Source organism: Oncorhynchus mykiss, chromosome 5, assembly GCF_013265735.2.
Source record: "Oncorhynchus mykiss isolate Arlee chromosome 5, USDA_OmykA_1.1, whole genome shotgun sequence".
Classification (NCBI taxonomy): Eukaryota; Metazoa; Chordata; class Actinopteri; order Salmoniformes; family Salmonidae; genus Oncorhynchus; species Oncorhynchus mykiss.
In genome coordinates this window covers 95,675,339-95,698,343 of record NC_048569.1, presented here as the reverse complement: position 1 = coordinate 95,698,343, position 23,005 = coordinate 95,675,339, and the positions used below count along the sequence as shown (strand labels likewise).

At 43.5% G+C, this 23,005-nt stretch overlaps 1 non-coding gene across 1 annotated transcript; it reads left to right on the top strand.

The window, feature by feature from the left end:
- The first annotated feature begins 1,111 nt into the window (after positions 1–1,111).
- Positions 1,112–1,183, top strand: trnap-ugg. The gene has a single exon. It is a non-coding gene; the product is annotated as a tRNA-Pro (tRNA).
- Positions 1,184–23,005: the final 21,822 nt, after the last annotated feature.

The window sequence follows — 23,005 nt, the reverse complement described above, 5'->3', positions numbered from 1 at the left end:
CTTTGTGGCAACAGTTTGAGGAAGGCCGTTTCCTGTTTCTTTCCTATTTCCTGTTACCAGCATTGAAGTGATTAGATTGCTGTATTCGGCGCATGTGATCAATACAATTTGATTTGAGGTGAACGTCCAGCGTACTTAACACTTCCTGCACCGGAAGCTGACAGAAGTAAAACTGTCTGAATGGAGTCACAGACATGAAATGGTAGGTGAATGTGTAACTCATGGTATATCATCATCATAATAATGTTATATAAATTGTAGTGTAACCCCGGAGTGAATATTTCAGAAGACAGAGTTGATAACGAGCCAGCCAAGTGTTAGTTACTAGCTAACTAAAGAGTAAAAAAAAAAAAAACTGTTCGTATACTGTAATGCATGTAGCTAGCTAGCCAAAGACAACTTACTAGCGAATGCAACTGCATTTTGCCACCAGAGAGCCGTGAAGCACAACGCATTCATCTTCTTATCTTGATAGCTAGTTATCAAGTTAGCCTCGGCCCCATTTCACGTTGAAACAAATATACGCGATGAAAACCTGTGACAGAGGCTACTAGCAAGTAGCTATAAATATAATTAAAAAGCACAACTCGGTCACTTCAAAGCTAGCAGAGAACAAATCCAAATGTTATGTAATTAATTATATAATGTAACAAAACACAGAACAATGAAACAGATATTTCACCGAATGTGTAAATGTGAAGCATCCGGTAGTTGTTTCCACTCACTACCAAATATGGTGGTGAGAGGAAGCCCAGTGGCCGGCATTGGGAGAAAATGGAGCGAGATGGATTTTGGCCGACTTTTTTGGCAAATTTTCTCATCGATAAAACATTTCATACATGTCAATACAGTTTTCTGTTTCCAAAACTAAAATCTGTAAGGAACTGAGTGAACCTGCGTTGTTTAGAAAGAGGGCGATTTTAGTAATTGCACGCGCCCACTTCACAGAGTAGGCGTTCCCTAACGGAAATGTGCAAAATATGCTTCTCTCTGCCCACGAGGAGTAATTTGCTTCCATTAAAAATGACAGGCAGTTGACTATCTTGGATTAGCTCTATGTATCTTTGGTTGTAATGTGTTATTGACCTTTTTAGCCTACTGAGTTTGTATTGGCTCGTTGGTCTAGGGGTATGATTCTCGCTTTGGGTGCGAGAGGTCCCGGGTTCAAATCCCGGACGAGCCCAACATTTTGAAGCTCAACGGTACATTGAAAATCAACATATTTGAAGAGATCATACTATTTAGCTAGCTATTATGCTAAGGGACTCCCTAAAAACACGCCACTTTGATACAGCTGCAACCGGAAGTTACTTATTTGTAGCAGATTAGGAGAGCATTTTCCATAATCAATCAATGAATGGGTCAAATCCCATTTTACATCAGCCGATGTCAGAAACCCAGCCTAAAACCCCAAACTGCAAGCAATGCAGATTTTTGAAGCTCCCCAGAAAGGCAGGAACCTAGGAAGAAACCTAGAGAGGAACCAGGCTCTGAGGGGTGGCCAGTCCTCTTCTGGCTGTGCCGGGTGGAGATTACAACAGTACATGGCCAAGATGTTCAAACGTTCATAGATGACCAGCAGGGTCAAATAATAATAATCACAGTGGTTGTAGAGGGTGCAACGGGTCAGCACCTCAGGAGTAAATGTCAGTTGGCTTTTCATAGCCCTTTTCCTGACCTTAACCTAATTCTCCTAACCTGCTATGTTAATTATCCTAACCTGCTGCGTAAATTCTCCTAATATCGGAATGGTGTTTTTATGGAATCTCACGACACGAAGATTATGCGAATTACTATTGCGGAGACAACCTCTGCACCACATTCAACTGGGAACATTCTCATCAGATCTCATGCGTTGGTGGTATGGTGTTCAGCACCGCAGCCAGACATGTATAGCCCGAAAACAGACATTTTGGTGACCTTATTTAGTGCACCTTTTCTGCTGATTTTTGAGACGCGGTTCGATCCCACGCGAACCCGCAGCAGCAGTGACCCGGGTTTCAATTCCCGACCAACGCAACTGAATTCCAACTTAAAGACGCACTCCAGCTATTTACATTTTTTTTTTTTTTTTTAATTATTATTTATTTATTTTTTGCACTTTTCTGGTTGAAAAACTATATTTAAAGTGGTAATACAGTAAAGTACACACACTTGTGCCTTGTCATGATACCTGGACCACCTATTGAGATGTGCCTTTTGTTAAAGCTGCACTATGCAGAAATCCCATGCCATCTAAACTACTGTAAAATAGATTTTCCATAACTAAAAATATTGTATTTTCAGCTGTTAAATAACGCAAAGCATAGAAATAATGCACATAGAATATATCTACTGCTTATTCGACTTGTTTTCAATGAGAAGTGTCAGATAACACATGTTTCTATGTGAATTTGGTTGGGTTGCCCAAAAATGGACTTATTGCGGCTTTAAGTAAAGCAGGTGATATATGAGTTGCTAGGGAGGCTGCAGTGCATCTTTTAAATGAGTTGCTAGGGAGGCAGTGTTTCTTTTAAATGAGTTGCTAGGGAGGCTGCAGTGCATCTTTTAAATGAGTTGCTAGGGAGGCTGCAGTGCATCTTTTAAATGAGTTGCTAGGGAGGCTGCAGTGCATCTTTTAAATGAGTTGCTAGGGAGGCTGCAGTGCATCTTTTAAATGAGTTGCTAGGGAGGCTGCAGTGCATTTTTTAAATGAGTTGCTAGGGAGGCTGCAGTGCATCTTTTAAATGAGTTGCTAGGGAGGCTGCAGTGCATTTTTTAAATGAGTTGCTAGGGAGGCTGCAGTGCATCTTTTAAATGAGTTGCTAGGGATGCTGCAGTACATCTTTTAAATGAGTTGCTAGGGAGGCTGCAGTGCATCTTTTAAATGAGTTGCTAGGGAGGCTGCAGTGCATCTTTTAAATGAGTTGCTAGGGAGGCTGCAGTGCATCTTTTAAATGAGTTGCTAGGGTGGCTGCAGTGCATCTTTTAAATGAGTTGCTAGGGAGGCTGCAGTGCATCTTTTAAATTAGTTGCTAGGGAGGCTGCAGTGCATCTTTTAAATGAGTTGCTAGGGAGGCTGCAGTGCATCTTTTAAATTAGTTGCTAGGGAGGCTGCAGTGCATCTTTTAAATGAGTTGCTAGGGAGGCTGCAGTGCATCTTTTAAATGAGTTGCTAGGGAGGCTGCAGTGCATCTTTTAAATGAGTTGCTAGGGAGGCTGCAGTGCATCTTTTAAATTAGTTGCTAGGGAGGCTGCAGTGCATCTTTTAAATGAGTTGCTAGGGAGGCTGCAGTGCATTTTTTAAATGAGTTGCTAGGGAGGCTGCAGTGCATTTTTTAAATGAGTTGCTAGGGAGGCTGCAGTGCATCTTTTAAATTCTGTTGTCTTTGTGATTGCCTTAATAGGTCAGCAATATATCATTGAGTGGTTATAGTTGGAGCGATTGATCCACGTCTGACATTGTAGCAAATAGCAATGCTTACATTTAGCTATAGATTTTACTTTCATTTTGACTTTCCGTTTCATATCATTTTCTTCTACTCAAATACAATATTCTGAGAAAAATACAAAAGTGTGTCAGTGTCACAACTAGCCGTAATCCCTCCTCTTTTCAGAAGGCTGACCTTGGAGTCGTATGGAGGTTAGACACTGACTTTACGTCTCAAATGGCACCCTATTCCCCATAGGGCTCTGGCCAAAAGTAGTGCACTAAATAGGGAATAGAGTGCCATTTGGGACACAGCCGTGCTAAGGGGATCTGTCAAAGCTGATGCCTGGATGGGAGTAGCCAGGAGACAGACACTGACTGCTAAATCCCCCCCCCCGCCACAGGGGCCCAGCACACTAGCGGAAAACTGAGAGGCTTCAAAACCTCCTCAGGACGCCCTGGCTTTAAGGTAAACCTTAACCGCATCACATCACCATCACCCGCCATCTTGATTTTCCATCACAAGACCTTTGTTAAAGTCCCCTCAGTACAAGGCCTTTTCTGGTCTTTAAGTACACAGATACAGCATGCCTCACAGTTTCTTTCTATGCCAATCTAATTCATAACCTAGCCAAACTGTTGCACAAAATACACAGGTAGAATTGAAATATCTTGTTCCAAATGATGTAAGGTAAGACTGCAAATGCAAGCGGTTTTCCATTTTATATCATTTTAAATGCATTGCATTTTTTTATGAAAAACACACACAAGTTAGTTCCCACAGAAAGGAACTAGAACATAAGAGCAGTATGTGGACACCCCTTCAAATTAGTGGATTCAGCTACTTCAGCCACACGCGTTGCCGACAGGTGTATAAAATCGAGCACACAGCATTGCAATCTCCATTGCAATCTCCATCAGCCTTACAGAAGAGCTGAGTGCCTTTCAAAGTGGCACCGTCATAGGATGCCACCATTCCAACAAGTCAGTTTGTGAAATTTCTGCCCTGCTAGAGCTTCCCCGGTCAACTGTAAGTGCTGTTATTGTGAAGTGGAAACTTCTAGGAGTGGCTCAGTTCAGAATTGGTATTGGTAGGCCACACAAGCTCACAGGACAGGACCGCCGAGTGCTGAAGCCTGTAAAAATGGTCTGTCCTCAGTTGCAACACTCACTACCGAGTTCCAAACTGCCTTTGGAAGCAAAGTCAGCACAAGAACTGTTCGTTGGGAGCTTCATGAAATGGGTTTCCATGGCTGAGCAGCCGCACACAAGCCTAAGATCACCATGCGTAATACCAAGCCTTGGCTGGAGTGGTGTAAAACTCGACGCCATTGGACTCTGGAGCAGTGGAAACACGTTCTCTGGAGTGATGAATCGTGCTTCACTTTCTGGCAGTCCGACGGGAGAATCTGGGTTTGGCGGATGTCAGGACAACGCTACCTGCCCCAATGCATAGTGCTAACTGTAAAGTTTGGTGGAGGAGGAATAATGGTGTGGGGCTGTTTTTCATGGTTCAGGCCCCTTAGTTCCAGTGAAGAGAGATCTTAACTTTGTGGCAACAGTTTGGGGAAGGCCGTTTCCTGTTTCAGCATGACAATGCCCCTGCGCACAGTACTTGACTGGCCTGCACAGAGCCCTGACCTCAACCCCATCGAACACCTTTGGGATGAATTGGAACGCCAACTGCAAGCCAGGCCTAATCTCCCAACATCAGTGCCCAACCTCACTAATGCTCTTGTGGCTGAATGGAAGCAAGTCCCCGCAGCAATGATCCAACATCTAGTGGAAAGCCTTCACAGAAAAGTGGAGGCTGTTATAGCAGCAAAGGAGGGACCAACTCCATATAAATGCCCATGATTTTGTAATGAGATGTTCGACAAGCAGGTGTCCACATACTTATGGGAATGTAGTGGGTCCTACAGAGTACACATTCAGTTCTTGATTAGAATGTAATGTAATATAAATGTGATCACAATCCACAGTAAGAAGGTCACAGCACCAGGGGTAACGTGTCTACTTTTAAAGTTGATTTGGCCACCTAGTCCAAGTTAGGATTGGGAATCGCCATGGACCTCAATGTCCGCAACTTACCGCAGTATCACGATATATGTATTGCTATTCTATATGTATCACGATTTATCACTATTCTAGATGTACTGTGTCTCAATGTGATTTTTATTTTTATTCAGTGTTTCAAACATATTGCTCACCATGACTGGTACAGAGGGACACGAGAGAGCCATGAGAACATGAGTTTTAATCAGCCATGGAAATTAAAGTGCTGAAAATGTGTTAGCTCACCATTAAAAAAAAAAGAAAAAAAGATTGATGCCAAGCTATAGAAGGTGAAATAACAGATTTTTGGCACAGGTAGAACAGCTGACTAGCTCTAGCTAACTTTAACTGCTTAGCAAAAAAAAGCTTATTTTTGGGGGGCAGAATTGATACTTGGAGTTAGACAATCAATATTATATATTCAAAAAATAATATTGCGATACTCTACTGTATGTATGACCCCCACATCCCTACTCCATGTCATATGTGCTTCAGTTGGCTTTGTATGGTCGGTTTTGTCATGATGGACTACTGTTGTTAGGGCATGATGGTCTACTGTTGTTAGGGCATGATGGACTACTGTTGTTAAAAGCAGACTACTGTTGTTAGGGGCATGATGGTCTACTGTTGTTAGGGCATGATAGTCTACTGTTGTTAGGGGCATGATGGTCTACTGTTGTTAGGGGCATGATGGTCTACTGTTGTTAGGGCATGATAGTCTACTGTTGTTAGGGCATGATGGTCTACTGTTGTTAGGGCATGATGGACTACTGTTGTTAAAAGCAGACTACTGTTGTTAGGGGCATGATGGTCTACTGTTGTTAGGGCATGATAGTCTACTGTTGTTAGGGGCATGATGGTCTACTGTTGTTAGGGGCATGATGGTCTACTGTTGTTAGGGCATGATAGTCTACTGTTGTTAGGGCATGATGGTCTACTGTTGTTAGGGGCATGATGGTCTACTGTTGTTAGGGCATGATAGTCTACTGTTGTTAGGGCATGATGGTCTACTGTTGTTAGGGGCATGATGGTCTACTGTTGTTAGGGTCATGATGGTCTACTGTTGTTAGGGTCATGATGGTCTACTGTTGTTAGGGCATGATGGTCTACTGTTGTTAGGGTCATGATGGTCTACTGTTGTTAGGGCATGATGGTCTACTGTTGTTAGGGCGTGACAGTCTACTGTTGTTAGGGCATGATGGTCTACTGTTGTTAGGGGCATGATGGTCTACTGTTGTTAGGGGCATGATGGACTACTGTTATGGCTGGGTCAATCATAATAAATGATTTAGCAGTCTATGGCACTGATGGGTAGCTCTTCCCTTTCACTGCAGTAAGGCCTGGTCCTTTCCCACTGCAGTAAGGCCTGGTCCTTTCCCACTGCAGTAAGGCCTGGTCCTTTCCCACTGCAGTAAGGCCTGGCCTTTTCCCACTGCAGTAAGTTCTGGCCTTTTTCCACTGCAGTAAGGCCTGGCCTTTTTCCACTGTAGTAAGGCCTGGCCTTTTTCCACTGCAGTAAGTTCTGCCACTTTTTCCACTGCAGTAAGGCCTGGCCTTTTTCCACTGTAGTAAGTTCTGGCACTTTTTCCACTGCAGTAAGGCCTGGTCCTTTCCCACTGTAGTAAGGCCTGGCCTTTTCCCACTGCAGTAAGTTCTGGCACTTTTTCCACTGTAGTAAGGCCTGGCCTTTTTCCACTGCAGTAAGGCCTGGCCCTTTTCCACTGCAGTAAGGCCTGGCCCTTTTCCACTGCAGTAAGGCCTGGCCTTTTTCCACTGCAGTAAGTTCTGGCCTTTTTCCACTGCAGTAAGGCCTGGCCCTTTTCCACTGCAGTAAGGCCTGGCACTTTTTACACTGTAGTAAGGCCTGGCACTTTTTCCACTGCAGTAAGGCCTGGCACTTTTTACACTGCAGTAAGGCCTGGCACTTTTTCCACTGCAGTAAGGCCTGGCCTTTTTACACTGTAGTAAGGCCTGGCCCTTTTTCCACTGCAGTAAGGCCTGGTACTTTTTCCACTGTAGTAAGGCCTGGCCCTTTTCCACTGTTGTAAGGCCTGGCCCTTTTCCACTGTAGTAAGGCCTGGCACTTTTTCCACTGTAGTAAGGCCTGGCCCTTTTTCCACTGCAGTAAGGCCTGGCACTTTTTCCACTGTAGTAAGGCCTGGCCCTTTTCCACTGCAGTAAGGCCTGGCACTTTTTCCACTGTAGTAAGGCCTGGCCCTTTTCCACTGTAGTAAGGCCTGGCCCTTTTCCACTGTAGTAAGGCCTGGCACTTTTTCCACTGCAGTAAGGCCTGGCCTTTTTACACTGTAGTAAGGCCTGGCACTTTTTCCACTGCAGTAAGGCCTGGCCTTTTTCCACTGCAGTAAGGCCTGGCACTTTTTACACTGTAGTAAGGCCTGGCACTTTTACACTGTAGTAAGGCCTGGCACTTTTTCCACTGCAGTAAGGCCTGGCCTTTTTACACTGTAGTAAGGCCTGGCACTTTTTCCACTGCAGTAAGGCCTGGCCTTTTTCCACTGCAGTAAGGCCTGGCCCTTTTTCCACTGCAGTAAGGCCTGGCCCTTTTACACTGTAGTAAGGCCTGGCACTTTTTCCACTGCAGTAAGGCCTGGCCTTTTTACACTGTAGTAAGGCCTGGCACTTTTTCCACTGCAGTAAGGCCTGGCCTTTTTCCACTGCAGTAAGGCCTGGCACTTTTTCCACTGCAGTAAGGCCTGGCACTTTTTACACTGTAGTAAGGCCTGGCACTTTTTCCACTGTAGTAAGGCCTGGCCTTTTTCCACTGCAGTAAGGCCTGGCCCTTTTCCACTGCTGTAAGGCCTGGCACTTTTTCCACTGCAGTAAGGCCTGGCCTTTTTACACTGTAGTAAGGCCTGGCACTTTTTCCACTGCAGTAAGGCCTGGCACTTTTTACACTGCAGTAAGGCCTGGCACTTTTTCCACTGTAGTAAGGCCTGGCACTTTTTCCACTGCAGTAAGGCCTGGCCCTTTTCACTGCAGTAAGGCCTGGCCCTTTTTCCACTGTAGTAAGGCCTGGCCCTTTTTCCACTGCAGTAAGGCCTGGCCCTTTTCCACTGCAGTAAGGCCTGGCCCTTTTCCACTGCAGTAAGGCCTGGCCTTTTTACACTGTAGTAAGGCCTGGCACTTTTTCCACTGCAGTAAGGCCTGGCCTTTTTCCACTGTAGTAAGGCCTGGCCCTTTTCCACTGCAGTAAGGCCTGGCCCTTTTCCACTGCAGTAAGGCCTGGCCCTTTTCCACAGCAGTAAGGCCTGGCCCTTTTTCCACTGTAGTAAGGCCTGGCCTTATTTCCACTGCAGTAAGGCCTGGCCTTTTGTCAGTGACAGGTTGACAGCCTTGATCTCTTCTTTCACTGTCATTAACTGACAGAAGCAGAACTCTTATGTCTCCTGTCACATCCCATGTCTTCTGACAGTGGGTGGTTGAAGTTGCTCAGGTGATCCTTAGTAGTTGGCCTGTTTCTACCGGATTGATTTATGAGAGAGTGTGTGTGTGTGCGTGTGTGTGCGTGTGTTCTCGTACTTACAGAGTAGTAACCTAAGCCAAACCAGATTTTGGGGTCAATTTGAATTGAAGTCAGTCCATCCAGGAAGTAAACTGACATTCCAATTTAGTAATTGAAAAAAAAAGGGCATTTATTTTCAATGACTTCTTAATAAGCTGAAAAGTAGGAGGTATTGATTTCAGAAGTAGTACCTTGTTTTTTTCCCCCCATTTTAAATTCAAATCACTTCCTGAATTGATTGGCTTCAATTCGAATTGACCCCAACCCTGCCACATACTTTAGAAAGCACTCCATCCCTTCTGTGCCTTTTTTTAAAAAGGAGCAATGTACAGTAGGTACGGTATACCTACCTCTCACCAAAGCTTAGAGGCATAATCATGGCACAATTAAGATAATTTCTCGACGACAGCTGGTGGGTAGAGAAGTAATTTCCACGCCTCCTAATCGAGTCTGGCTGTCAGATTAAGATAGAGAGGTGATTGGAGGGAAATTGTCTTGGCGAGTGCTACGTCCCAAATGACACTCTATTCTCTCTCTATATATATATATATATATATATATATATATATATATATATATATAGTGCACTACTTTTGACCAGAGCCCTATGGGGCATTGGTCAAAAGTAGAGTGCTACGTATATAGGGAATAGAGTGTCATTTGGGACGCAGATTTTTGACAGTCTTTGGAGTCAGACCCAGGTGGCCCTAGGTATCTCTGTCTCTCTCTTCCTCGTTGATGGCTGCCTGGAAGGAAGGAAGGGAATTTGGTTTCGATTTGCTACACTGGAAAGATCATTCGAGTGGCGGGCAGCCGGGCGCTCTCTGTCTGTCTGTCTGTCTTTCCATGAACCTGTCATCTTATTACCAGTCTCTCTGCTGCCGAACGTCTGCTTCGGTCTGACACTTATAACTAAAATAAGTCTACTGGGCTATGTCTCCTTATTAATCTCTCTTTCTCTCTCTCTCTCTCTCTCTCTCTCTCTCTCTCTCTCTCTCTCTCTCTCTCTCTCTGTGTCTCTCTCTCTCTGTCTCTGTCTCTCTCTCTCTGTGTCTCTGTCTCTCTCTCTCTCTCCCTCTCTGTCTCTGTCTCTCTGTCTCTGTCTCTCTCTCTCTCTGCCTCTGTCTCTCTCTCTCTCTCTCTCTCTCTCTCTCTCTCTCTCTCTCTCTCTCTGTCTCTGTGTTTCTCTCTCTCTGTGTCTCTGTGTCTCTCTCTCTCTGTCTCTCTCTCTCTCTCTCTCTCTCTCTCTCTGTCTCTGTGTCTCTCTCTCTCTCTCTCTCTCTTTGTGTCTCTCTCTCTCTCTCTAACTCTGTGTCACTCTCGCTGCCTCTCTCTTTCTGTCTCTCTCTCTCTCTCTCTCTCTTGCTGCCTCTGTCTCCATCACTCTCTCATCACCATCTTTCTTACTTTGTCATTATCTCTCTCACTCTTTCTCTCTTTCTCTTTCATCACTGTCTTTCTCACTCAAGCTCTTGAATACTAATTAAAATGTCTGTCCATGATAACAATGTGACCAATATTTCCTTTGTATCACACCTAATTGCCTTAGTAAATTTGATAACGTTTGTTGTAGACATGTATTTCATGATGTAAATCTACTACCACTATGCAACCACACGTCACATCCCTGTGGTACAACATTTTAACGTATTATTAATAAAAATAAAAATAATACACATTTAAAAAATGTGCACAAATTGCATCTTTAAAAAAATCTATTTTTTTTTTAAACAAATGATTTGACAAGAAACCAAACCAAATGTAAGCCATGGTCTTACCATGCCATAACCTAACTTTACCCCTGGAGGGCGCACTTTCCCCACGTTTACTGAAAGCAGTGTCCTTACTTGTTCGCTAGATGGCAATAATTTACTTCCAAATTGAATGTCTTTTTTTCTCTCTCTCCGACATCAGTTTGGTTCATATTTCCCGGATGCAGGGCATGTTTCGACACTGCGGCCTGGCACCTAGAAGGTAGCCTACACGTCGTAACATGTTTCCTATGTGTGTTGATACATGGCATTTATCAGTTTTGATCATATTTCCTGATCACCCCCCCCCCCCCCCCCCCCGCCCTATATGATGTGACTTGGCGACAAGTATTGGACATGACATTGAGTCTGGTGAATAAATATGAATGCCAAACTAACAGTAATCTGTGTAAAAGGCATTTTATGACAATGATTGTGTCGGCCTGTCAATGACGTTTTATAATCATGAGTATGCATTTGAATAATATATTTGCTTGATTCATTTGTTGTCATTGAGTGTGATGTATTGAATGTCTTTTTTGTCTGTTTTGTAGTTGTACTTGGATGTGCCTATACAAACTAATGATCATGTTGATATATTCTGTATTATGGAACAGCCGTTAGTTTTGTGTCTCCAGGTCATTGTGGATTTTTGTTATTTCAATGGGCGGGCCAGTAAATGGTAGACAGACACATGTTTGTATCCCAAATTCCCTATATAGTGCGCTACTTCTGACCAGGAGCCGTGGGGCTGTGGGAAATAAAGTTCAGTTTGGGACGCATCAGACTGCGGACTCCCCAGTCAGTGTTTTCCATTAGCGCCGGCTGTCGGCTGCCGGTTGCAGATTCATTTTCAGCCGGCTACATTTTCCACTTCATATTAACTAGGCTACTTTTTTATTTAAACGTTTCAGTTCACTAGTAGGTCAAGCCCTGTCCCACTGGAATTAACAATATGCACCTTCTGGCGATCTACTAGTAGGATAGGCGCCTGTCAGTCACAAAGCAAGCCGTGACAGAGTAACGCTGCAGAGAGGAAGAGGCGCAGCGAGAGGTTTCACTCTCGCCAAAATCTGCCCAAAATATCTCAACGCTTTTCTATGGGCTTATTTTGGACCTAAGCTTGTCGCCTGCCTTCCTGCCTTTGGGAAAACGACTCCCATTGTTAGGGCGGAGACATGAGCATCTCGTCATATATGTGGTTAGTCACATTTCTTTACACGGAGGGAGAGAGCGCGATGCTCGTGAATTTGCACGTCTTATGTAATGTCGTAACGATGAGGCAAAATCAACAACTTAGCCTAATCACAATTTTCTGACATTCATTTATTTTCATTCGCGTGTTTCACATAGCCAGCCACACGGAGTCCTGGCGCACAGTAGACTATTTACTGTGCGTTGATTGACAACTGAACAGCAAGTGTTGACGAGTTTATAAAAAGGTGTCAAATTGACTGAAATAAAGTCGATCTATATCCCTTTGCCATCCATAAATCATGCAACGTGGTTATATGTCCATTGTATTGCATCGGGACAAGTAAACCCAAGGATTTTCTTGGTTTCTTTTGCAAACTCTAGCATCACATGCGTTGTAAAAACCCAGCAAACAGCCCCTTGCTAGGTTTTTTAAAAAAGTTTTGAAGTTCAAGTTTTGCACTTGAATTAAGGGTAACTACACACCAACATCTACATTTCTCAGATTTTTCCGAGACCTCAAAAGTGTTCTCCTGATGCGATGTTAAGCGTTGTTGTGGACTTAAAACACATGTAGTTGTTTTTCTATAACATCAAAAAACTCTGACAACAAAATGTTACATTTATTTTTCAAGATAATGTGGGCTATTTACGTAATTTTTCTGTTTTTAATCAAATAAATAATTTTAAGAACAAACATCATTGTGGCAATTCATATCTTGCAGTAAAATTGTAAATAACATTTTTTTTTTTTTGTATCTCAAGAGAAGACAGATTCAATGTTTTAAAAAGTGATCTTATTTAGAAAATAGTCCTGATCATATAGACCAAGACAATATCCAAAACAATTAGTAATACAGTTTGAATTCATACATTTTCCAGTCATTTTAAGTTGTAAAGTCATGTCTTTCTACTCCATACAAAAGAAAATCCAATCTGGGAGGTAAAAACTACAAAGTATTCCATAATTTCGCTGTGTATTTCAGATCAAGGCATTAGAATGTACCAGAGGCCGCTGAAATAGGAAGAATGAGGATACAATGTGCCCTGGCAGAAAAAGGCTAAATCATTTAAAATGCCATCAAATGACAGTAAATATTCTGAGTTATTTTTCTTTACTCTCTTTATGATATTAGACTTGGTTGTGTTGGGCCAAGTTGTGCGTAACCATTTGCCAACAATATTAATGGATTGTTGAATCCCAATAAGTGATATTCCTACAAGCGTTTCCTACAAGGCAGCATTGACTATGACAGTCGTGACATCATTGCCATTCAGTTAAATATGGTTACTGTGAATTATTTGAAAATATTAATTTGAGGCCCTGGGTGGTCTGAGGAGCTTACAATACAACTTTACTTTATCTACATATTAAAATCATGACATTTCTCTGAGGAATCTCAGAGGAGTTGAGTCCCATAAAGAGAGTGATAAGCAATGTGTTTATAGTGCGCTAATCACCTGGCTGGGTTTGAAGCAGAGCTGTTTCTCTTTGATATCTACAGAGGTGTAAAACAGCGATAACAACACGCTCTTGCATGTTCTGACCTGTGGCCGTCGGGATCTCTGGCTGGGGTTTTCTTCTGTTTTTACTATTGGCCATGACTGGCTTTTGTTCTTCCACTCATGGAGCCTGATTCAGACTTAGAATATCATTATTTATTTATTTTTTGGTCTGCAGATCTATTTGCATGTTTTTTTTTAATATTTAGACTTGACCTATGCAGAATCGTACAATACTTGTCATGACAATTGTTCCTGAAAATACAACCCACTGAGAATGCTGTTAGTTCTTGGGTTGCTCTTGCGTTCAAGTGATGACACACTATTATCTCACAAAAGGTATGGCGTGATGTTAGGGTCTGACATCCGTCATCGGCTTCATTAATAATAAGTGCATCGATGATGTCGTCCCCACAGTGACCGTACGTACATATTTTAACCAGAAGCCATGGATTACAATCGACATCCGCACGGAGCTTAAGGCTAGATCTGCCTCTTTCAAGGAGCGGGACTCTAACCGGGATGCTTATAAGAAATCCCTCTACGGCCTCAGACGAACCATCAAACGGGCAAAGCGTCAGTACAGGACTAAGATCGAATCCTAATACACCCGGCTCGTCAGATGTGGCGGGACTTGCAAACTATCATGGATTACAAAGGGAAACCCAGCCGCGAGCTGCCCAGTGATGCAAGCCTATCAGACAAGCTAAATGCTTTTCCATGCTCGCTTCGAGGCAAGCAACATTGAACCATGCTTGAGAGCACCAGCTGTTCTGGACGACTGTAAGACCTTTAAACAGTTGATATTCACAAGACCAGGCGAATACGTACATGTTTCAAGCAGACCACCACAGTCCCTGTGCCCAAGAACACCAAAGTGACCAGTCTAAATGACGTTCGCCCCAAAGCACTCACATCTGTAGCCATGAAATGCTACACATCAACACCATCATCCCAGACACCCTGGACCCACTCCAATTTTCATACCGCCCCAACAGATACACAGATGATGCATAGGGACACCTATGTAAGAATGCTGTTCATTGGCTACAGCTCAGCATTCAACACCATCACTGTATTTAAAAAAAGTTTATTATTTAACCAGGCAAGTCAATTAAGAAAAAATTCTTATTTACAATGATGGACTAACCCGGCCAAATCTGGCCATGCTGGGCCAATCACGGCCGGATGTGATGCAGTCTGGATTCGAACCAGGGACTGCAGTGACGCCTCTTGCACTGAGATGCAGTGCCTTAGACCGCTGCACCACTCGGGAGCCCTCTGTACACTGTACACCTCCCTCAACTGGATCCTGGACTTCCAGACGAGACGCCCCCAGGTGGTGAGGGTAGGCAACACATCCGCCACGTTGACCCTCAACACGGGGGCCCCTGAGGGGTGCGTGCTTAGTCCCCTCCTGTACTCCCTGTTCAGCACGACTCCAACACCATCATTAGACGGCACGATGGTGGTAGGCCTGATCACTGACGGCGATGAGACAGCTTATAGGGTGGTGGTCAGAGACCTGGTAGTGTGGTGCCAGGACAACAACCTCTCCCTCAATATCAGCAAGACCAAGGATCTGATCATGGAGAACAGGAAAACAGAGGGCCGAGTACGCCCCCATCCACATCAACAGGGCTGAGGTGGAGCGGGTTGAAAGTTTCAAGTTCCTCGGTGTCCACTTAACTAAATATATATCATGGTCAATACACACCAACACAGTCGTGAAGAGGGCACGACAATGTCTCTAGTTAGTTTGTTAGTTAACCAATAGCTTCCCATGACTGTGCACCCTTGAGTGGCCAAGCCAGAGCCCAGACTTTAACCCGATCGAACATCTCTGGCGAGTCCTGAACATAGCTGTGCAGCGACGCTCCCCATTCAACCTGACAGAGCTTGAGAGGATCCTGCAGAGACGAATGGGAGAAACTCCCCAAATACAGGTGTGCCAAGCTTGTAGCGTCATACCCAAGAAGACTCGAGGCTGTAATCGCTGCCAAAGGTGCTTCAACAAAGTACCGAGTAAAAGAGTCTGAATACTTATGGAAATGTGATATTTCAGTTTTTTTTTTTATACATTTGCAAACATTTCTAAAAAGCTGTTTTTGTTTTGTCATTATGATTTTTTGTGTGTAGATTGATGAGGGGGGAAAAAAACAGATTCAATCAATTTTAGAATAAGGCTGTAACGTAACAAAATGTGGAAAAAGTCAAGGGGTCTGAATACTTTCAGAAAGCACTGTATATGTACATATCTACCTCAATTACCTGGTACCCCTGCACATCGACTGGGTACTGGTACTCCCTGTATATAACCATGTTATTACCTCGTACCCTGGCACACCGACTCGGTACTGGTACTCCCCGTATATAACCATGTTATTACCTCGTACCCTGGCACACCGACTCGGTACTGGTACTCCCCGTATATAACCATGTTATTACCTCGTACCCTGGCACACCGACTCGGTACTGGTACCCTGTGTATATATCCATGTTATTACCTCGTACCCTGGCACACCGACTCGGTACTGGTACTCCCCGTATATAACCATGTTATTACCTCGTACCCTGGCACACCGACTCGGTACTGGTACTCCCCGTATATAACCATGTTATTACCTCGTACCCTGGCACACCGACTCGGTACTGGTACTCCCCGTATATAACCATGTTATTACCTCGTACCCTGGCACACCGACTCGGTACTGGTACTCCCCGTATATAACCATGTTATTACCTCGTACCCTGGCACACCGACTCGGTACTGGTACTCCCTGTATATAACCATGTTATTACCTCGTACCCTGGCACACCGACTCGGTACTGGTACCCTGTGTATATATCCATGTTATTACCTCGTACCCTGGCACACCGACTCGGTATTGGTACCCTGTGTATATATCCATGTTATTACCTCGTACCCTGGCACACCGACTCGGTACTGGTACCCTGTGTATATATCCATGTTATTACCTCGTACCCTGGCACACCGACTCGGTACTGGTACCCTGTGTATATATCCATGTTATTACCTCGTACCCTGGCACACCGACTCGGTACTGGTACCCTGTGTATATAGCAATGTTATTACCTCGTACCCTGGCACACCGACTCGGTACTGGTACCCTGTGTATATAACCATGTTATTACCTCGTACCCTGGCACACCGACTCGGTACTGGTACCCTGTGTATATATCCATGTTATTACCTCGTACCCTGGCACACCGACTCGGTACTGGTACCCTGTGTATAACCATGTTATTACCTCGTACCCTGGCACACCGACTCGGTACTGGTACCCTGTGTATATAACCATGTTATTACCTCGTACCCTGGCACACCGACTCGGTACTGGTACCCTGTGTATATAACCATGTTATTACCTCGTACCCTGGCACACCGACTCGGTACTGGTACCCTGTGTATATATCCATGTTATTACCTCGTACCCTGGCACACCGACTCGGTACTGGTACCCTGTGTATAACCATGTTATTACCTCGTACCCTGGCACACCGACTCGGTACTGGTACCCTGTGTATATAACCATGTTATTACCTCGTACCCTGGCACACCGACTCGGTACTGGTACCCTGTGTATATAACCATGTTATTACCTCGTACCCTGGCACACCGACTCGGTACTGGTACCCTGTGTATATAACCATGTTATTACCTCGTACCCTGGCACACCGACTCGGTACTGGTACTCCCTGTGTATAACCATGTTATTACCTCGTACCCTGGCACACCGACTCGGTACTGGTACCCTGTGTATATATCCATGTTATTACCTCGTACCCTGGCACACCGACTCGGTACTGGTACCCTGTGTATATATCCATGTTATTACTCATTGTGTATCTATTACTTTCATTATTAAATATTTTACTTCTCTATTTTCTTTCTCTCTGTATTGTTGGGGAAGGTCCGCAAGTCAGCATTTCACTGTTAGTCTACACCTGTTGTTTACCAAGCATTTCCCTTTTAGTCTACACCTGTTGTTTACCAAGCATTTCACTGTTAGTCTACACCTGTTGTTTCTGAAGCATTTCACTGTTAGTCTACACCTGTTGTTTACAGAGCATTTCCCTGTTAGTCTACACCTGTTGTTTACCAAGCATTACACTGTTAGTCTACACCTGTTGTTTACCAAGCATTACACTGTTAGTCTACACCTGTTGTTTACCATGCATTTCACTGTTAGTCTACACCTGTTGTTTACCAAGCATTACACTGTTAGTCTACACCTGTTGTTTACCAAACATTTCACTGTTAGTCTACACCTGTTGTTTACCAAGCATTACACTGTTAGTCTACACCTGTTGTTTACCAAGCATTACACTGTTAGTCTACACCTGTTGTTTACCAAGCATTACACTGTTAGTCTACACCTGTTGTTTACCAAGCATTACACTGTTAGTCTACACCTGTTGTTTACCAAGCATTACACTGTTAGTCTACACCTGTTGTTTACCAAGCATTTCACTGTTAGTCTACACCTGTTGTTTACCAAGCATTACACTGTTAGTCTACACCTGTTGTTTACCAAGCATTTCACTGTTAGTCTACACCTGTTGTTTACCAAACATTTCACTGTTAGTCTACACCTGTTGTTTACCAAACATTTCACTGTTAGTCTACACCTGTTGTTTACCATGCATTTCACTGTTAGTCTACACCTGTTGTTTACCAAGCATTTCACTGTTAGTCTACACCTGTTGTTTACCAAGCATTTCACTGTTAATCTACACCTGTTGTTTACCAAGCATTACACTGTTAGTCTACACCTGTTGTTTACCAAGCATTTCACTGTTAGTCTACACCTGTTGTTTACCAAACATTTCACTGTTAGTCTACACCTGTTGTTTACCAAACATTTCACTGTTAGTCTACACCTGTTGTTTACCATGCATTTCACTGTTAGTCTACACCTGTTGTTTACCAAGCATTTCACTGTTAGTCTACACCTGTTGTTTACCAAGCATTTCACTGTTAATCTACACCTGTTGTTTACCAAGCATTTCCCTGTTAGTCTACACCTGTTGTTTACCAAGCATTACACTGTTAGTCTACACCTGTTGTTTACCAAGCATTTCCCTGTTAGTCTACACCTGTTGTTTACCAAGCATTACACTGTTAGTCTACACCTGTTGTTTACCAAGCATGTGATGAATAACATTTTCATTTGATTTGATAAGGGTCTCGGCCAAGTCTTGTGAAAAATGCAGTACATGATATAAATACCAATGTTTATATCAATTGTGAATGTGTCTCTTAGTAACGAGTATAGTCTCTTAGTAATGAGTATAGTCTCTTAGTAATGAGTCTAGTATCTTAGTAATGAGTCTAGTATCTTAGTAATGAGTCTAGTATCTTAGTAATGAGTATAGGACCTTAGTAATGAGTATAGTATCTTAGTAATGAGTATAGGACTTAGTAATGAGTCTAGTATCTTAGTAATGAGTCTAGTCTCTTAGTAATGAGTATAGTCTCTTAGTAATGAGTATAGTCTCTTAGTAATGAGTATAGGACCTTAGTAATGAGTATAGTCTCTTAGTAATGAGTATAGGACCTTAGTAATGAGTATAGTCTCTTAGTAATGAGTACAATATCTTAGTAATGAGTATAGTCTCTTAGTAATTAGTATAGTCTCTTAGAAATGAGTATAGGACCTTAGTAATGAGTATAGTCTGTTAGTAATGAGTATAGGACCTTAGTAATGAAGGACTATTGATTGTTGTCTTTTCAAGTGAGCGTCGTAGTCCGGCACTAAGATTCATGTTATTAACATTCCATTTACTGCTTCTAGAAAAGAGGATTTGGCAAGACGGTCTCTAGCACAATGACATTGATTGTCGTCCCAAATGGCACCCTATTCCTTATATAGTGTACTACTTTTGATGAGAGAGCCTATGGGACCTGGTCAAAAGTAGTGCACTATATAGGGAACAGGGTGCCATTTGGAACGTATCCATCGTCTGAACTACAGCGTCCTCTACTTGCTCGGCACCAGCGAAAAGCCCTTTTTTAGTATTTCCTGTCAAACATGGCATTCCTTCCTTTCGTTCATCTTAAGTGTCTAGACAGTGGTTTTCTTGCTTCGTTGGTTCTCTTGGACAGAGGCCAAATCTCTCCTCTTGGAGGTGATACGAGAGCTGTGTTATCTTCTTGTTTGAGGAGCTAGGAGGAGAGAGGGGGGGGGGGGGGGGGGGGGGGGGGGGTTAGAGCCGAGCAGCAGAGACCAAGCGAGTGTCACTCAGGTGGGAGTTGAGGGCAGGACTCCTACGCCTCTCCCTTGGAGCAGCTGGGGGGGAGGTGGTGGTGGGCACACAGAGAGAAAAAACATAAATGGATGGCAATGTCTTTATAGAAACTCAGGCATATACAAATAGTACTGCCTCATGTATGTGGTGATGGATAAACTATATAGGCTACTTCTCTTATTCGCCATATTTGTCAGATAATTGTGGTCATTTCCTTTTATTGTTCTTGAACTTACTTTCTACTAGTTTATCGACACATTTATTATCTTCCTTCTATTTGAACATCATTCTAACTATAGTCTACGTCAGATAGTCCCGTACCCCTTCAAATATTCAAACACCAGCTGTACCCCATCTAGCACCAGGGTCAGCTGTGTACCCCATCTAGCACCAGGGTCAGCTGTGTACCCTATCTAGCACCAGGGTCAGCTGTGTACCCCATCTAGCACCAGGGTCAGCTGTGTACCCCATCTAGCACCAGGGTCAGCTGTGTACCCCATCTAGCACCAGGGTCAGCTGTGTACCCCATCTAGCACCAGGGTCAGCTGTGTACCCCATCTAGCACCAGGGTCAGCTGTGTACCCCATCTAGCACCAGGGTCAGCGCACTCTCAAATGTGTTTTTGTTGTTGCCATCATTGTAAGCCTGCCACACACACACACACACACACACACACACATTTTCCACACACAGTCTGTGCCTGTATTTAGTTGTCACGCTAGTGAGGGCCGAGAATCCACCCTCACATAGGTACGTGATTGCAAAGGGCATCAGTGTCTTAACAGTGTGACTTGTCAAGGCAAGAAACTCTGAGCGCAGCCTTATTCAGAAATCTGTCAGTGACTTCTGATTCAATAAAATGTTCACAGAACCTGCTTGTTGCAATTTCGACGAGGCTCTCTTGTTCAGATATCGGTAAGTGGACTGGAGGCAGGGCATGAAAGGGATAACGAATCCAGTTTTTTTTGTGTTGTCCGTTTCGGGAAAGTACCTGCGTAATTGTTCACCCAACTCACTCGGGTGCTTCGTTATATCACATATGACATTGTCTGTAAGCTTGAGTTCATTTGCACACAAAAAAATCATACAATGATGGAAAGACCTGTGTGTTGTTCTTGTTAATGCAGACAGAGAAGAGCTCCAACTTCTTAATCACAGCCTCAATGTTGTCCTGCACATTGAATATAGTTGCGAAGAGTCCCTGTAATCCTAGATTCAGATCATTCAGGTGAGAGAAAACATCACCCATATGGGCAGGTCGTGTGAGAAACCCGTCATCATCCATGCGGTCAGACAAGTGAAAATCATGGTCAGTAAAGAAAACGTTAAGCTCGTCTCTCAATGAATTAAAAATGTGTGAATATTTTGCCCCTTGATAACCAGCGCACTTCTGTATGTTGTAAAAGCGTTACATGGTCGCTGCCCATATCATTGCATAATGCAGAAAATATACAAGTTCAGGGGCCTTGCTTTAACAAAGTTAACAATTTTCACTGTAGTGTCCAAAACATATTTTAAGCTATCAGGCATTCCCTTGGCAGCAAGAGCCTCTCGGTGGATAATGCAGTGGCGCCCAAGTGGCGTCGGGAGCAACTTCTTGCACGTGCGTTACCACTCCACTATGTCTCCCTGTCATGACTTTTGTGCCATCAGTACAGATACCAACACATCTTGACCACCAAAGTCCATTTGATGTCACAAAGCTGTTCAGTACTTAAAAAATATCCTCTCCTGTTGTCCTGGTTTCCAGTGGTTTGTAGAAGAGGATGTCTTCCTTAATTGACCCCCCATAAACGTAACGGACATATACCAGGAGCTGTGCCAGTCTGTTGACTCATCCAGCTGTCACGCATAGAATTCACTGGCTTATATGTGAAGCAGTAATTGTTTCAAAACATCTCCTGCCATGTCACTGATGCGCCGTGAAACAGTGTAGTTTGATGAAGTCATTGTCTGTATAGTTTTTTTTTGCCTTTTCCCCCCAGCATTGTCCCAGCCATATCCACGGCAGCAGGAAGAACTAAGTCCTCCACAATAGTATGGGGCTTGCCTGTCCCAGCCACTCAGTAGCTCACCATATAAGATGCTTCTAGCCCCTTCTTATTAATGGAATCTGTTGCTTTTATACATGTCTTACTACTCGAAAGTCATCTTTATTCTCACTCAAAAACTCCCATCTTATTTTTCAAATGGTCATGTTTCGTTTCTAAATGTCTGCGCAAGAGTGAAGGTTTCCCACGAGAGAGTAACGGCTAATGTGATTGGATGAGTAACGGTTAATGTGATTGGATGAGTAACGGTGAATGTGATTGGATGAGTAACGGTTAATGTGATTGGATGTTAATTATTTGACTAGGTTACCTGTATTTGTTATTGTGTTGTTATTTCGCTGAACACTAGATGGCTTAATTTTATTTTTGGCCGTGAAACTAGACAACGCAGGCGAGGGGGGAAAAAATAACTCACCAAAAATGTATAGCCTCATTTGGAAAATAAAAATGAACATGTGAAAAATGTGAAGAACAAAAAGAAAGAAAAGCGAATCACAGTTTTATTTGGCGTACCCCAGTTTGAGAATACCTGGGTCTACAGTATCCTAATTGTTGAGTACTCAAGGTAAAGTCCCGTGACAGTCGGGGGGAAAATAAATGTTTCCAGAGTTTTTATTATTCTGTCTCCTCCACAGGGAGAGTGCAGTCATTTCCTGTTATTCTGCTTTGTCTGTGTGTTTCCCCTCCCCAGAAAATTTTACAATTCAGCATTAGAAAATTCAGTACAATACACAAGGGTGAAGTGAAGGTGGTAGCTAAACAAAAAAATATGGCAGAAAACTTTCAAAGTTGTGTTCCGTACCAAATAGCTGCCAAACAATGTAAGACAACAGCGTTCAAAGCAGAATTCTGCTTTCAGAAATCACAATAGGAGAGTATGAGATTGAGGTCACCTATTGAGGTGTGCTTCAAACAGCTCCTATACTCCTCTCCCACAAAGGCCAGAGGGGTAATACAGCGACTATTCAGACCATTCATCTCTTTATGCCTGTCTTCCCGGGATATTGTCTGTTGTGAAAAGTCCAAGGTCCCCGAAGTAAAAATCAATGCATGAATGGTGCGTTGGTCCTTGTTTGAAGACCATTGTGGCTTTAGTCCCTAGCCAGGTAACACAAGAATACCCCCTTTTATTCAGTGCATAGTTGATCCACAATATTGGCAACTGGTCCTAATTCCTTTCTATGCTAGGTAACTCTCCATCTCAAAGTAATTCAGAATCTTTTCTCTCCGTCTTGAATAGAGGTCT